Genomic DNA, 13,562 nt, shown 5'->3' with positions numbered 1-13,562 from the left:
TAAGAAAAAAAAAAAATGAATAGTTACTGCAGTAGTGCCAGTTACAACTATAGGTACAAGTTCTATACCTTGCCACATTTTGAACTGTGGCACTTAAATAGGGAAAAAACCCTGGTGATAAACAGAAACGGGTAACTGGAGCACAGCATCATAATTACAGTACTAAATTACGCTCCTTTGCATTTGCAGACCTTATTTTCACTGCAAACTGTCACTCCTCTTTCTTACCTCTGGGAAAGTATCTTCTCCTTCTCATTGCTTAATTTTTTCCCACTTCTTCTTTTTTTTTTTTTTTTTTTTTTTTTTTTTTTTTTTTTAGCTCACTCTTATTTTATCTTCCTCTTAATGTCCAATTCAAATCCTTCCTAATTCATGTTATATTTCTATGCAATTTTATTATGTATTGATCCTTTCTTTCTCCATAATTTCATAAAACATTTCCCTATTATTATCTTGTTAATTGGGCATATAACAAGAAGGCACAATGGAGGATACAATTAGGAGTTTTTGTTTGTTTGTTTTAGAGGTAGGATGCTTGCTGAGTATAAACTGCCCCGGCCCGAAGACAAAGAGGATTTGATGCCTTTAGATACCTGGGACAAAGCTTGGGTAAATCTACATAAGATTAGATTCCTGGCTCCCCCACCTCCTATAAACTGGAGTGCACGCATGCATGGGTGTTTAGGGTGAGGAGAGTGAGGCTAGTTGCCCACCCCAATTTGACCAAATTGTAAATAAGCTGATTTTCCCAGTTTATGGTTTTTTCTCATACTTTTGAGTATGGACAGTTGAGTAGACCCAGAAACTTGAAGTTGGGGCATTGGTTCAGGCCTGACTTAGTCCCTGATGGTAATACCCATATATATTTCTTGTATTCTACTTATTTGTGTGCATTTAGTTTTTTGTTCTTGCTGTTTTTAATTTTTTTGGAGACGTGATCTCACTATGTAGTTTACGTAGCCCTTGAACTCATGACAGTTCTCCAGCCTCAGCTCCCAAGTGCTGGGAATCCAAGTATGGGCCATCATACCTGGTCTATGTATATAGCTTATGTATCTATATTAAAAGCTTTTAGAAGGCTTACAGGGACTTATCCTTTATTTATAGGGCTCTCTGGCAATATGCAGACTATCTAATGGGTTATTATCAGAGGAGAGTATTCCTATGTATCATGATTATATAAGACTTCAATAAATTTACACACTGATGAAAGTTAAATAGTAAGCAATGCCCTATAACAGGGGAAAATGCACCAGGAAATTCACAAGTAATGGTTCTGAGAGGAGATTTCTATTATTTTAGAAATGAGATAATATTGGGGCCAGAATTTTCATCCTGTTAAAATATTGGTAATTTTAATGAACTGTGGGATGCACAACTCATTAGAGACATACTGGCAAGGAAGGCACCAACTTTAGTTCAAACAAGCAAATGAGTAGAGATGACAATAAAAATGGAAACTTCCAAAACCGTCATAATAGTAGTAAAGCAAAACTTCCAAGTTCTATTTTGTACTTTGATTTGCTCAGTTTTGTTTCGGAAGCTGTTTAGGTCTGTAGACCATTGGAAAGCAAGACTGGGCAAACAGATGTAACTGGAAGCTGCATGGTATCTGGGGAAAAGCAGTGGTAAAGGAGGCTGAAGCTTTGCAGGCAGGCAAAAGTGGTGCAGAGTGACAGAATTTCAGAAGGCTCTGACAATGCTAAGGCCTCTTTTAGCCTTAAAAGCAGAAAACAATATCCAGCCAAAAGCACTATTTCAATTTCAAAGTGTGAATGGGAGGCATTGTGTCTGCATCATATTAATTTGGGAAGTGTGATGTAAAGAACTGAGAAAGTCCTATTTTCTCCTCTTAGGCTCCTGCATTTCTAAATCTATTTTTAGCTTTTGTCCTTTGAGCTCAGCCCTGAGACTGAGTCTATGGAAATGTGCGGGACTCTGAACTGAGCTGTAAAGAATGCAGGTGACGCTCTGAGCTGCTAGATTCATGACTGGGGTTTTTATACACACATAAAATATGAATCTCAGTTGTATACAAAGCTGAACCCATCGTGCCGAAAGGATCCCAGTCAAGCAGGCCTGTAAAATGAAATCCTCTTGGACTAATTTAAGGAGACCTGAGTGATATAAATTGTGGCCTGCTCAAATGCAGGAAATAAAAAAAAAGTCCAGCTTGAACCCACGCTTCTCTCTTGGTGCAGCTTCGGTGTATGGGCAATGGGAACAGAAAACAGACTGAGAAGTTAGCTCCCCGAATCATTTTCCAAATAACTCTGCAGCTCCCTGTTTAAATGGGTCTTGTGAGCCTAATGAAACCCTCTTCAGTGAGAATTTAATATAGAGATAAGCTTTTCAATAAATAAATGGCTGCAAGTTGGCTGAACCCTGATGCCTTTCATTGTGGTATAGAGGCACTTCTCTGGAATTGGTATGCAGAGAAGGAAAATGCTCGTAAAACCATTCTTGATAAAAGAATTAATTCACACAGAACACTGAGCTGGAACCTCTGCCTATCAGACACTGAGATTTCTCTATTTCATTTGATTTTTCACTAATGGTCTTGCAGGTCTTTTGTTATCTTACTGAGTGCAAAAACTCAAGGTCTTGGTGACCTTCTTAAGCAAGCACTTAAATGGCCATTAGAGCTATTAAATATATTGTATGTAAAAGGTTTCAATACCTGTTTAGGAGTCTTCAGGCAGGAGAAAAAGGTACAGGACAAATAAACTCATAACCTTGGGATGAGTGTCATTCGGAGCAATTTCCAACTCTTGTTCATCTATAAGAAATTAACTTGTCAGGATTCGAGGAGAGAATTGACCCCTCTTCATTATACTCCAAGAAATAAACTGCTGCCTCCTGTAGAATTGTAGATTGGTCTTTCTGTAACTGTCAGTTAAGTTTCCAGGGAATGATACCTTTTCCAAGTTACTGATTTACTAATTTGGAAAATAGTTTTTCATTTCAAAATGTTTTAGTACATGATTTTTTGAGCATTCATCAATGTTCTGGATATTGATAATATTCCAGTTAATTAATATACAGATAGCAAATCTGTTATGAATATTTTATCAAAAATTATTATTTTACTTTGGGTAGTACACCTGAGAATCTGATAAGCCCAAATATGCATCTTTTTTATTTTATTGACTAACAAAAATCTATGACTGTAAATTGCTGTGTAAATTCTGAGAAGGTTGAGTAAGTTATGACTTTTGAATCTCACATAATTATTTTAAAAAAGGAGCAAAACGAGTGTTGTAATTTATTATACAAGTGGCTCAGAAGTAGTAAGACAGAAGTATAAGGGTAAGTAAATAATTTTAAGAAACAATTTTATAAGGCACTGAGAAATCAGCTTTATATAAATGTCTAACAAATAACTATTGAACACAACACATAAACACTTGTTTATGATGTTTTATATCTCAGAATACAATTATGCAATATACAATGCATCTCTAATGTCTAACCACAAGGAAGTATTTGCTAACTGGGATGTGTGATACTGGGCTCAAAAAGATTTTGAAAAGAGCCTTTAAACCAAACAAGATTGTTGAAGGTGACTCTGAAATGTTCTGATTCTTCCTTAGTTTTTGTTGTTTAGAATGTCCATGAGAAAAAATTTTACTTCTTAATACACTTAATGAAAATATTAGTAGCTACTATTATGGTAAGGAGATTCTAACAAGACCATTTTTGCAAAAGGGAGCTGCCTAGACTCTGATGATTAGGTATGTGTGCGGTCTTATAAGGTGAGATAAACCTGGAACTATGGCCTCCATATGAACTTGCCCTTGTCCTGAGGCAGAATCATGCTTGTCTCCCTAGCAGAGTAATCAGATTTACAACTCAGAATCCACTTCCATTGAGCTGGCAACACTACAGATTTTGTAAGCTTGGTGTTCATGGTTTCTTTTTATATTTCAGCTAAGAATGACAACAGATTCCACTTACTTTCCAATGTTGGTAGTGGTTGCTGGCATTGCATCTTTAAAATAGTTAACTGCTTTACAGGACTTCAGAATCAGGAAATGAACAATGGTTGAAGTCCTATGACGCTTTCATTCTTTTGTTTTGGTTGGTTTTATACTATTTTGTTTTGTTTGATTGTATTGTGTGTGAAGGTAGGGACAACTATTTTGAAGAAAGCAAGAGACACTATGGTAGCCAGTGTTTATTCCTGTTGTCTTGTGAAGTCCTGTGTGGCTTGCATTGTTCTGTTTTGATTTGCTTTGTTCTGCATTGTTTTTATTCTCTTTAAAATATAAAAATTTAAAAAATTAAAAATAATGAGATCCAAAAAAAAAGATAATTAACTGCTAAACAGATCACTCAAAAAGAGTACTAATATTGTTAAACAATGCCCCACTACAGATAAGGTATATATTGTGTCTGATAATATTTTTTGTTGTGATTAAGAAGGCCTTACTTATTCCCAGGTTATGAAGACATTTATTCCACTTGGAACTGACAGCTGTGCTCAATGGGAGAAGAAAGGGAGAAGATTTAGGTATGAATGATCAGTGCAGTAAGGGAAAATTGATTGTATACAATTCAGTTTCTTAAACTCTGTGTGTTCCTTGTGTAATGCTCACCCATTCCATAGTCCTATTCAGATTCCTTTTCCATGTCTTGATACCTAGTAGCATAAAATCTTTCAACTTCTTTCTTTCTCAAGATTATTGTGACAATAGCTCCTGAGATCTGCTCCATGTTGGAACTTAGGATGCTGGGAAGCCAAGCAAGCACCTCTTCTCCCTGGTAAGTGGCTGCGGTGTGGCAGACTGTGGCCCTTCCAGGGGGAGAACCACCAACAGCTCCTGAGATCCATGCCATGTTGGAACATAGGACGCTGGGAAACCAAGCAAGCACCTCCCCTCCCTGGTAAGTGGCTGCGGTGTGGCAGACTACGGCCCCTCCAGAGGGAGAACTACCAGTGTCTTCTGAGATCCTCACCATGTTGGAACTTACGAAGCTGGGAAACCAAGCAACCAGCCTTCCTCCCTGCTAAGTAATAGTGAACCTACTGGTGCACAGCCTAAAGTCAAACATCCCACTTCCCCTACCCTCCTTTTCCTGTTGTCCCCCTCCTTCCCCGCCCCAATTGGCAAATGGGATCCAGCAACTGAGCATCTCCTGGGAGGATGACCATAGCAAATAAGAGGGATTTCCTTCTACCATCTCTTTGAAGGCAAATATTTTTATCACTGTTTTGCTCTATTCTGATGATGGTACTGCTCTATTCAATATTGTTTTGATAAGTTCTATAATGTTCTGTATTTCATTTTATTTTGATATAAGTGATTGAAAGAACAACTAGTGTAAAGATAATGAAATATACTGTGATACCTATTACTGTTATCCCAGTAACCTGCTGTAAAGTTCTGTACTAATTTCACTGTACGATCTTAGTTGGCTTTATTCTGTCTTGTTCTGTTGTATTTTACTACTTTCAAAATAAAGTTAAAAAAAGATTATTGTGATTACTTTTTATTCTACATTTTAATAAATATTTTAGGATCATTTGCCAATTTCCCTAGAGAATATTCATAGAAATGTAGACATACCCTATTGAATTTTGTTGACTTTTTTCTTCTTCAAGATTATTATGGCTATTAGTGACTGCACATTTTAATCAACATTTGACAATTGACTTTTCAATTTCTGTATTACATATTCACCAGTTGTAAACAAATGTAATAGGATAACAATTTAATTTGCATTATATTTGCACTGTAGTTTAGGTTAAGAATTTGATCAGAATTGTAGAGATAAATTTGGGAAGAGTTAACATTATTAAACCGAATTTTTTCAATTCATCAACATGAGCAAAAGTTAATATTAATTCAGATGCTCTTTAATTTCTTTCAATATTGTTCTATATTTTTCTATGAAGGGGTTTTACAGCTCCTGTTTCTAAATTTTTGATGCTTTAAATCTCATAACAAATGATAGTTTTTAAAGTCTAACTTTATTATTTTTTTACTGGAATGTAAAAGTGAAATTTATAGCCAGAAAATGTGTTAAATTGATTTATTAATTTTATTCAATTTCCTGTAGATTCTTCATTGTTTTAAATATATAAGCATATTGTCTTTAGATGATGACTATTTTCACATTTCTAATTTTTATTTATTCATTCTTATTGGATTTGTAAAGATCTTCAACACAATGAAAAAGGTTGTTAGTATCTTTGTTTTGAAACATTTTCAATATTTTATTAGATGGGTGTTTTTGTCAGGTTTATTTGCACTATATATTGTTATATTATGAAAATATTTTGCTGTTTCAGGTTTGCCAGAACTTTAAAAAAATGCATGAATGCTGTGTTTTATTAAATCCATATTCTCTAACTAAGAAAATTACATAATATTTTTGCTTTATTCTGATGGTGTGGTAAATTATATTGATTATTTTCAAGTGTTTAACCAATCTTAGAGTCCTAGAATAAATGAATTTTGGTTAAGACGTATTTTCCTTTTATACATATTTGGGGTTTTTTGTTATATTTTATGTAGAATATTTTATTTATAGTTTCATATATTGGCTTATCTTGTAACTGGCTTTTCCTGTCCTGTAAGATTTTTGTCTAGTTTTAATAGGGAAACATAGAATAAGTTGGAAAATATTTCTTTTTATTTCCTTAGGACCCTATTATTTTTAATATGTAAACATACAGTTTTTATCATAGTGCTTGGAATAATTCACCAGCAAAACCATAAGGGTCTGGAGTTTGCTTTTAGGTTTAAAGCTACATTTTTCAAAGATTTTATATTTCTTCCAATTTTTAAAATTTATCAGCAAATAATTTTTCACATTCTCTCTCTCTTTGTTTTGTTTCATTTTTGTTTTTGAGACAAGGGTTTTACTATGCAGTTCGAATGGGTCATGAATGTGTCTTGTGGCACAGGCTGGCCTTGAACTTGCAATGATCCTCCTGAGGGCTAGGATTATAGGTGTGCACCAACATGTCTGGCCTTGTCTTACTAACTTGTATGTGTGTAAAATGTCTAGATTTCGTGGTGACACTGACCTTTTCATTGCTGATACAGATAATTTAGGGTTTGGATTTTTTTCCTTAATTGATATTACTAAAGACTTATCAATTTCATTAGCCTTTTAAAAAATAAACTTGATTGTTGGGGATCTAGCTGAGCAGCTCACTTACCTGTAAGCCCGAGGTCGTGAGTTTGAGCCCAGTACCAAAAACAACAACAAAAAAGCTTTGTCTTTGAAATTTTTTCATTGTACTTCTTTCTTCTGTTTTGTTGAATTGTGCTTTTTCTTTCTTTACAAAATTTTGTTTAATTAGCTCTTTTTTTCTCCTAGCTCCTTGAGATGAATACTTAGATGGTAGATTTTTTTTTTCTTACACAAAGACTTCATGCTTTCAATTTCCTTCAAAGCCTAGTTCTAACTTCATCTCATAAAACTTGATTGTTATATTTCAAATTTCATTTAGTTCAAAATATTTTTTAATTTCCTTTAGGATTTCTGCTTTGATCCATGTTTTAAGGACAAATAAAATCCCTGATTAACAATATTTGGTGGTTTTCCAGTTATATATATATTTTTTATTGCTAGTTTGATTTTATTGTTGTCACAGAATACATTCTGCATGATTCCAATACTTTGAAATCTTTTGAGATTGGCTTTATAGCCCAGCATGTGGTCAGTTTTGGTAAATACTCAGTTTGCTCCTGAAAACAACGTGTTTCATACAAGTGTTAGATGATACATTGGTTACATTTGTTGATGAGCTTTTCAAATCATTTAATCTTTGATGAATATTTCATCTGGTTTTTAAAATTAATTACTAAAAGATGTATACTATATACTCCACCAATTAGTGAACATTTATCAATATTTCCACCTTTTTTCTTGTTCAAATGATTATTTCTCTAATACCATACCTCATGTTATATATCATTTTGTTTTATTACATTAGGTAGCTACTATTTTGTTAAATTATGAAAACCTTACTTTTAAAAATTATATCTGTTATTTTTCTACCATTTACCTTGTTAATTACCCTTTTAAATTTATTTTTTCTTCTGTGTGACATGAGTGTATGTTTGTGTTTGGTTTATTTTAATTTTCTCTTTCTAACATTCTGAACTAAAAAAATAATTTATTTACATTCACTAATTTATATTGATGATTTTAAGGTTATATTTTTGAGCAGCACTTAAAATATGACCCACAAATTCTGTTGCATATCACTATTTTTAAAATATTCTGTAACTGCAATTTATAGTTCCATTTTCACCTAAGAATTGTTTACTGAGCTATATTATATGAATATTTTTTACTTTTAGTTAACACAATAATTGTACGTGACTGTGCAGCAAAATGAAACATTTAAATATGTTTATGATGTGATAATCAGGATATTAGCATATATATCACCATATATATGATTTTTTTATGTTGAGAATATTAAACATCCTTCTACTTACTATTTTGAAATAGTCAATTAACTGTTGTAAACATTAACCTCTTGTGTTATGAAACATAAAAAGTTATTCTTCCTCTCTAAATCAGCCCTATATCTACTACTCATCTTATCTCCTCCCTTCTCTCCTCGATATCCTACTCATAAAATAATTATTCTGTGTTTTTCTTTTGAAACTAATCTTTTAGTTCCTATGAGCATGTGAGAACATACAGCACTTGTCTTCGTTACTAACATACTTCACTTACAATATCTTCTCGTTCTACCCATATTAGTGTAAATGACAGAAATTTATTTTTATGACTGATTAACAATTTATGGCATATGTGTGCACCTCACTTTATCTGTTGACACCTGGGTTGATTTCATATCTTGATTATTGTGAACACTGCTGTAATAAACTTGTAAGTGTAGAATATCTCTTTAACATACTGACTGTCATTTCTTTAGATATATACCTAGTAGTGTGATAGTAGGATCATATGGTGTACCATTTCTAGTTCTTTGTGGAGCCTCCATCCTGGTTTTTAAAAATTTATTTATTTGTTTATTTTTGGTATTGGAAATTGCACTGATGATCTCATGCTTGCCAGGCAGGTACTGTGTGGCTGAGCTATATCTCCATCTCATGTTGGTTTTGTATAATGGTTAAACTTGCCTTACATTTCCACCAGAGGGTCTAAATATTCTCTTTGAATTCTCACCAACATTTGATTCTTTCTTTCTTTCTTTTCTTTCTTTCTTTCTTTCTTTCTTTCTTTCTTTCTTTCTTTCTTTCTTTCTGATAATAGCTTTTCTTTGAACAGCTAACTGGGAAGAGATTATATATCATTTAGCATTGATTTTCACTTCCTGAGTGGTCAGTGATGTTGATCACTTTTTTTAAAGACTTCTTGGCCATTAGTGAATCCTCTTCTTAGAAATGTCTATACGAGTGATTAACCCATTTTTAATTGGATTACTGTTGCTATTATCATTGCTACTAAGTTGTTTGATTTCTTTATATATTTTAGAAATTAATCCCCTATTGGTCAAATATTTGTAAATATTTTCTCTGAATCTCTAGTTGCCTCTTTACTCTGCTGATTGTTTTCTTTGCTGCACAGAAATTCCTTTTCCCAATGGGTTCTTGATGTGTTTGCGGAAAATCTGTTACATGAAAACACATGGATTTATTTCTTGCTTCTATATTCTATCTGCTTGATCTGTTTGATATCTATATAGATTATCTAGATAGTTTTATATATATCTAGATACATATATTTGCTATTTGCATGTTGTTTTGACCATTATGGCTTTGTAGTATGTTTTAAGTAAAACATTGTAAAGTCTTCTGATTTGTTCTTTGTGTTCTACATTGCTCTAACTATTATGGGTCATTTGTGGTCCCACACAAATTTAAGGAATTCTTTTCTATTTTTGTGAAAAATATCTCTAATATTTTGTTAGGACTTTGCATTGAATCTGTGTCATTTTGGGCAGTATGGAAGTTTTAAATATTAATTCTTCCAATACATGAAAATATCATGTCTTCTTATTTTCTTTGACCTCTTCCATTTATTTCATTAGTGTCTTATCATTTTCATTATACTGATTATTTATCTACTTTGACTGAATTTATTTTGTAGGTAATTATTTTGTAGTTATTGTGAATGGGATTATTCTTCTTGGTAAGAAATTTTGTTACTGGTATATTAAAAGACTACTGACATTTTTATGTTCATTTTTGATTCTGAAAATTTAGTGAATATATATATATATATATATTCCACCTGGAAACAGTATTAATTTAACCCTCTCCCTTTCAAATTGAATGTCTTTTATTTTTCTCGTTACTATGCTGAACAATAGAAGTGAAAGTGTGCTTCTGTTTTCTCTTGATCTTAGAGGTAATGATTTCAGCTTTTCCCCATTCAGTGTGGCCTTGGTTGTGGGTCTGTATTTATAGCTCATATTGTACTGAGTTAAATTTCTTCTGTGTTTAACTATTTTGAGAGGTTTTAGTGTAAAAAGATACCGAATTTTCACTGTTGCTTTTTGTGCATATATTGAGATGATCATATGATGTTCATCTTTCAGTCTTTTGATATATTCTGTTTGTCAAGTTGTACATGTGAACAATTTTTTGTTAGGTTAAATATAGTCGATTGTGGTGCATATCTGTCTTATGCCCTATTGGATTTGATTTGCTTGAACTTTGAGAATTTTGTATCTGTGTTCATCACAGCTCTTGGCCTGTTGTTTTATTTTTGTTGTGTTATTTTCTGATTTTAATATACCAAAAAGGTAATGTTGACCTCATAAATGAATTTCAGAGGACATCTCTTCATTTCATTGCTTTGGAATAGTTTATGAAAGTTGATTTTGGTTCTTTAAAATTTTGGTAAATTTCAGCAGTAAAACCATTGAATCCTGTACTTTTCTTTCTTGGGAACCTTTTAATTACTGATTCAATCTCAGTAATTTTTAGTGATTTGCTCACAGTTTACGACTTCATGGTTCCATTCTGACAGATGATATGAGTCCAGAAATTTATCCATTTTGTTGAGATTTTCAAACTTGTTGGAATATAGCTGATCGTAATGGTCCTTAATGATTGTCTGTATTTCTGTGACATCAATTGTAATGCTTACATTTCATCTCAGATTTATTTTTTATTGTGTCACTTCATTCCACATTTCATTTTTCTTTTTTCAATTGTATCCTGACTAAAAATTTGCCAGTTCTCTCTCTTTTGTGGTACTTGGGATTGAACTCAGGGCTTTCACTCTAAGCTATAAACTCAGCCATTCTTTTATTTTAAGACAAGATCTCTTTAAGTTTCTATGTTACTGAGACAGGACTAGAAATTACAGTCATCCTTAGCTTCCCAGTGTTCAGACTAGAGACATATGCGATCATGCCCTGCTTATTCTTTTTTAAAAACAATTTTGATTTCATTGACTTCAATGATTTCATTGAATTTAATGACTTCAATTGACTTTCATTGATTTCAATGACTGCCTGTGTCATTATCCACCCCTCTGCTCATTTCTATTTAGATATTTCTTTTCTTGCCTTTTAAAAAAAATCTGTTCTCCTTTGCTAACTGTATGTAGGGTTTATTGTTACTTTTCTAGTTCTTCTCATGGCTTCATTAAACTTAAAAAATCTTTCTTTTGTTTTATGGTCATTTACTGCTCAAACTTCTTTATAAACCCCATGAGTTTTGGTGAATTTTGTTTTCATTTGTTTTATGAATTAAAAAGTTTTCTTTTTGACTATTTTACACCTCTATGGGTTGTCAGAAAAATGTTTACTCTTCATGTGTTTGTATAATTTCTAAAGTTTTTTGTCTATTTATAATTTTACTATTTTAATTTTTAAAAAAGTTTTAAAATTTTATTTTGAAGAGAATGAAACCAAGGAAAATAAAACAGAATAAAACCAATCAAAATAAACCAATATAAGTGATACAGGACCTTAAAATCTGCAATAATTACCATAATGCCTTTTGTTGTCTTCAAAACAGATACTTTTGGACATATTAAAAATCAAACAACAGAATAGCATAGAAACAATGCGAACAAAACAATGAATGCAATAAAGGACTTCAAAACAAGCCAATAGTGAATCCAAAGTGGTTACCATAATGTCTTGGTATTTTTCAAATAGCTGCTGATGCAATCAGATCTAACATAATCCAACAAAACAAAAGAGAATAAAACCCAGCCCCCCCCCAAAAAAAAACAATGAAAATGATATGGTTTCTGAGCAGGGATTGTTTCCTGATGAGGCCTTGGTCTCCTCCTCCACCGTCTGCAAATGGTGTTGACTCAGAGAGAGAGGCTTGGGTCTGGCTGTCCCTACTCCGGCGTCAGCCCATGCATGGTGCTGGTTTCCAGGTGGGGACCATCTCCTTGTGAGACCTGGTTCTCTCCATCCACAATCCACAAATGGCCTGATTTATAGTTTTATTTCACTATAGGAGGAGAACAAAATGCAATGATTTCCATTATTATGCTTTTTGCAGTTGTTTCAAATTGTTTTGTGGACTCACCTACTGCCTGTTCTGGAGAATGTACTGTGTGCTGCTATGAAGACCATATAGGCACCAGCTGTTGGATGAAAAGTTCTGTTAATGTTAACTAGCTCCATTTGTCCTGTATTGTACTTAATGTTTCTTCCCTGAGTTTTTAAAAATTTTGCTGGATGATCTACTTATGGAGGAAAATGAAATGTTGAAGTTCCCAGCTATTATTGTGTTAGTCTGTCTCTTCTTAGATCTAATAGTTATGGCTCTATATGACCCACTGTTCCAGTAGTGATTATGTATGCATTAACAACTGCTATTTCCTTTTGTTGGATCAATTCATTTATCACTGCATAGTGACATTCTTTTTTTCTTTTTTTACAGTGTTTGATTTGAGATCTATTTTATCTGGTGCAAGTAAGTATAGCTACTCTTGCTTTCTCATGGCTTCTGTTTGCATGGTATATATTTTCAGTCCGTTCACTCTCAGTCTATATCTTCACTAATGAAGTCACTTTCTTGGAGGTAGTATAGTAAGTATAGCTTTTTCCCACCATTAAACTGGTCTATATTTTTTAACTGGGGAATTTATGTCCACTTACATTAAGGTTGGCATTGTAAAGTAAAACTATAATCATCTTCTATTAATTGTTTTCCTGGTTGTGGTTGCTTTAGTGTATGTCTTTGTACCTGTATCGGCAGTAATCACATGAGCAATGCCTGTGGATGTCTCAGTGGCCAAGGATGCAGAAGCTGTGGCACTGACCTGCCAGCTGGGGAGCAGCTATTATTTCAGGATAGGCAAGTTCATCATCAGTGCTATGAGTATGGGACACCTGTCCTTTCTGTGAGTTGTGTGAGGATCAGGCTTCTCTGACAGTCAAAATCTGAACCCAGTAGCAGGATAGAGTGCTTGTGAGTATCTGAGGGTGTATGGGGACTCCACGGCAACAATGAACTATAGAGGGTATCTTTAGTGCCTGACTGGGGCTTTACAGATGAATTTACACAGCAGCTGGGGACCAAACATCAGGCCTGCCCAGTGCTTCCTGGAATCAAGAATGGGGGGAAGAATAGGGCATCTACTTCTAG

At 33.5% G+C, this 13,562-nt stretch overlaps 1 long non-coding RNA gene across 2 annotated transcripts in view; it reads left to right on the top strand.

The window, feature by feature from the left end:
• The window catches only part of LOC134476727 (uncharacterized), a 139,800-nt gene extending 126,468 nt beyond the window's left edge, over window positions 1-13,332 (top strand). The window contains exons 2-4 of one of the 2 annotated variants that reach the window (XR_010048532.1): window positions 4,443-4,513; window positions 4,682-4,764; window positions 12,855-13,332. This is a non-coding gene — a long non-coding RNA (uncharacterized LOC134476727). Of the gene's footprint in view, window positions 1-4,442; window positions 4,514-4,681; window positions 5,456-12,854 lie in introns of those variants that run through there. The other variant, XR_010048531.1, reaches the window with a different exon arrangement.
• The last annotated feature ends 230 nt before the right edge of the window (window positions 13,333-13,562 follow it).

Source organism: Cavia porcellus, unplaced genomic scaffold (assembly GCF_034190915.1).
Source record: "Cavia porcellus strain 051 isolate PalLab524CR breed Dunkin Hartley unplaced genomic scaffold, mCavPor4.1 scaffold_7, whole genome shotgun sequence".
In the NCBI taxonomy this organism is placed as follows: Eukaryota; Metazoa; Chordata; class Mammalia; order Rodentia; family Caviidae; genus Cavia; species Cavia porcellus.
The sequence above is the reverse complement of the archived record's forward strand: the minus strand, read 5'-3'. Positions and strand labels throughout refer to the sequence as shown.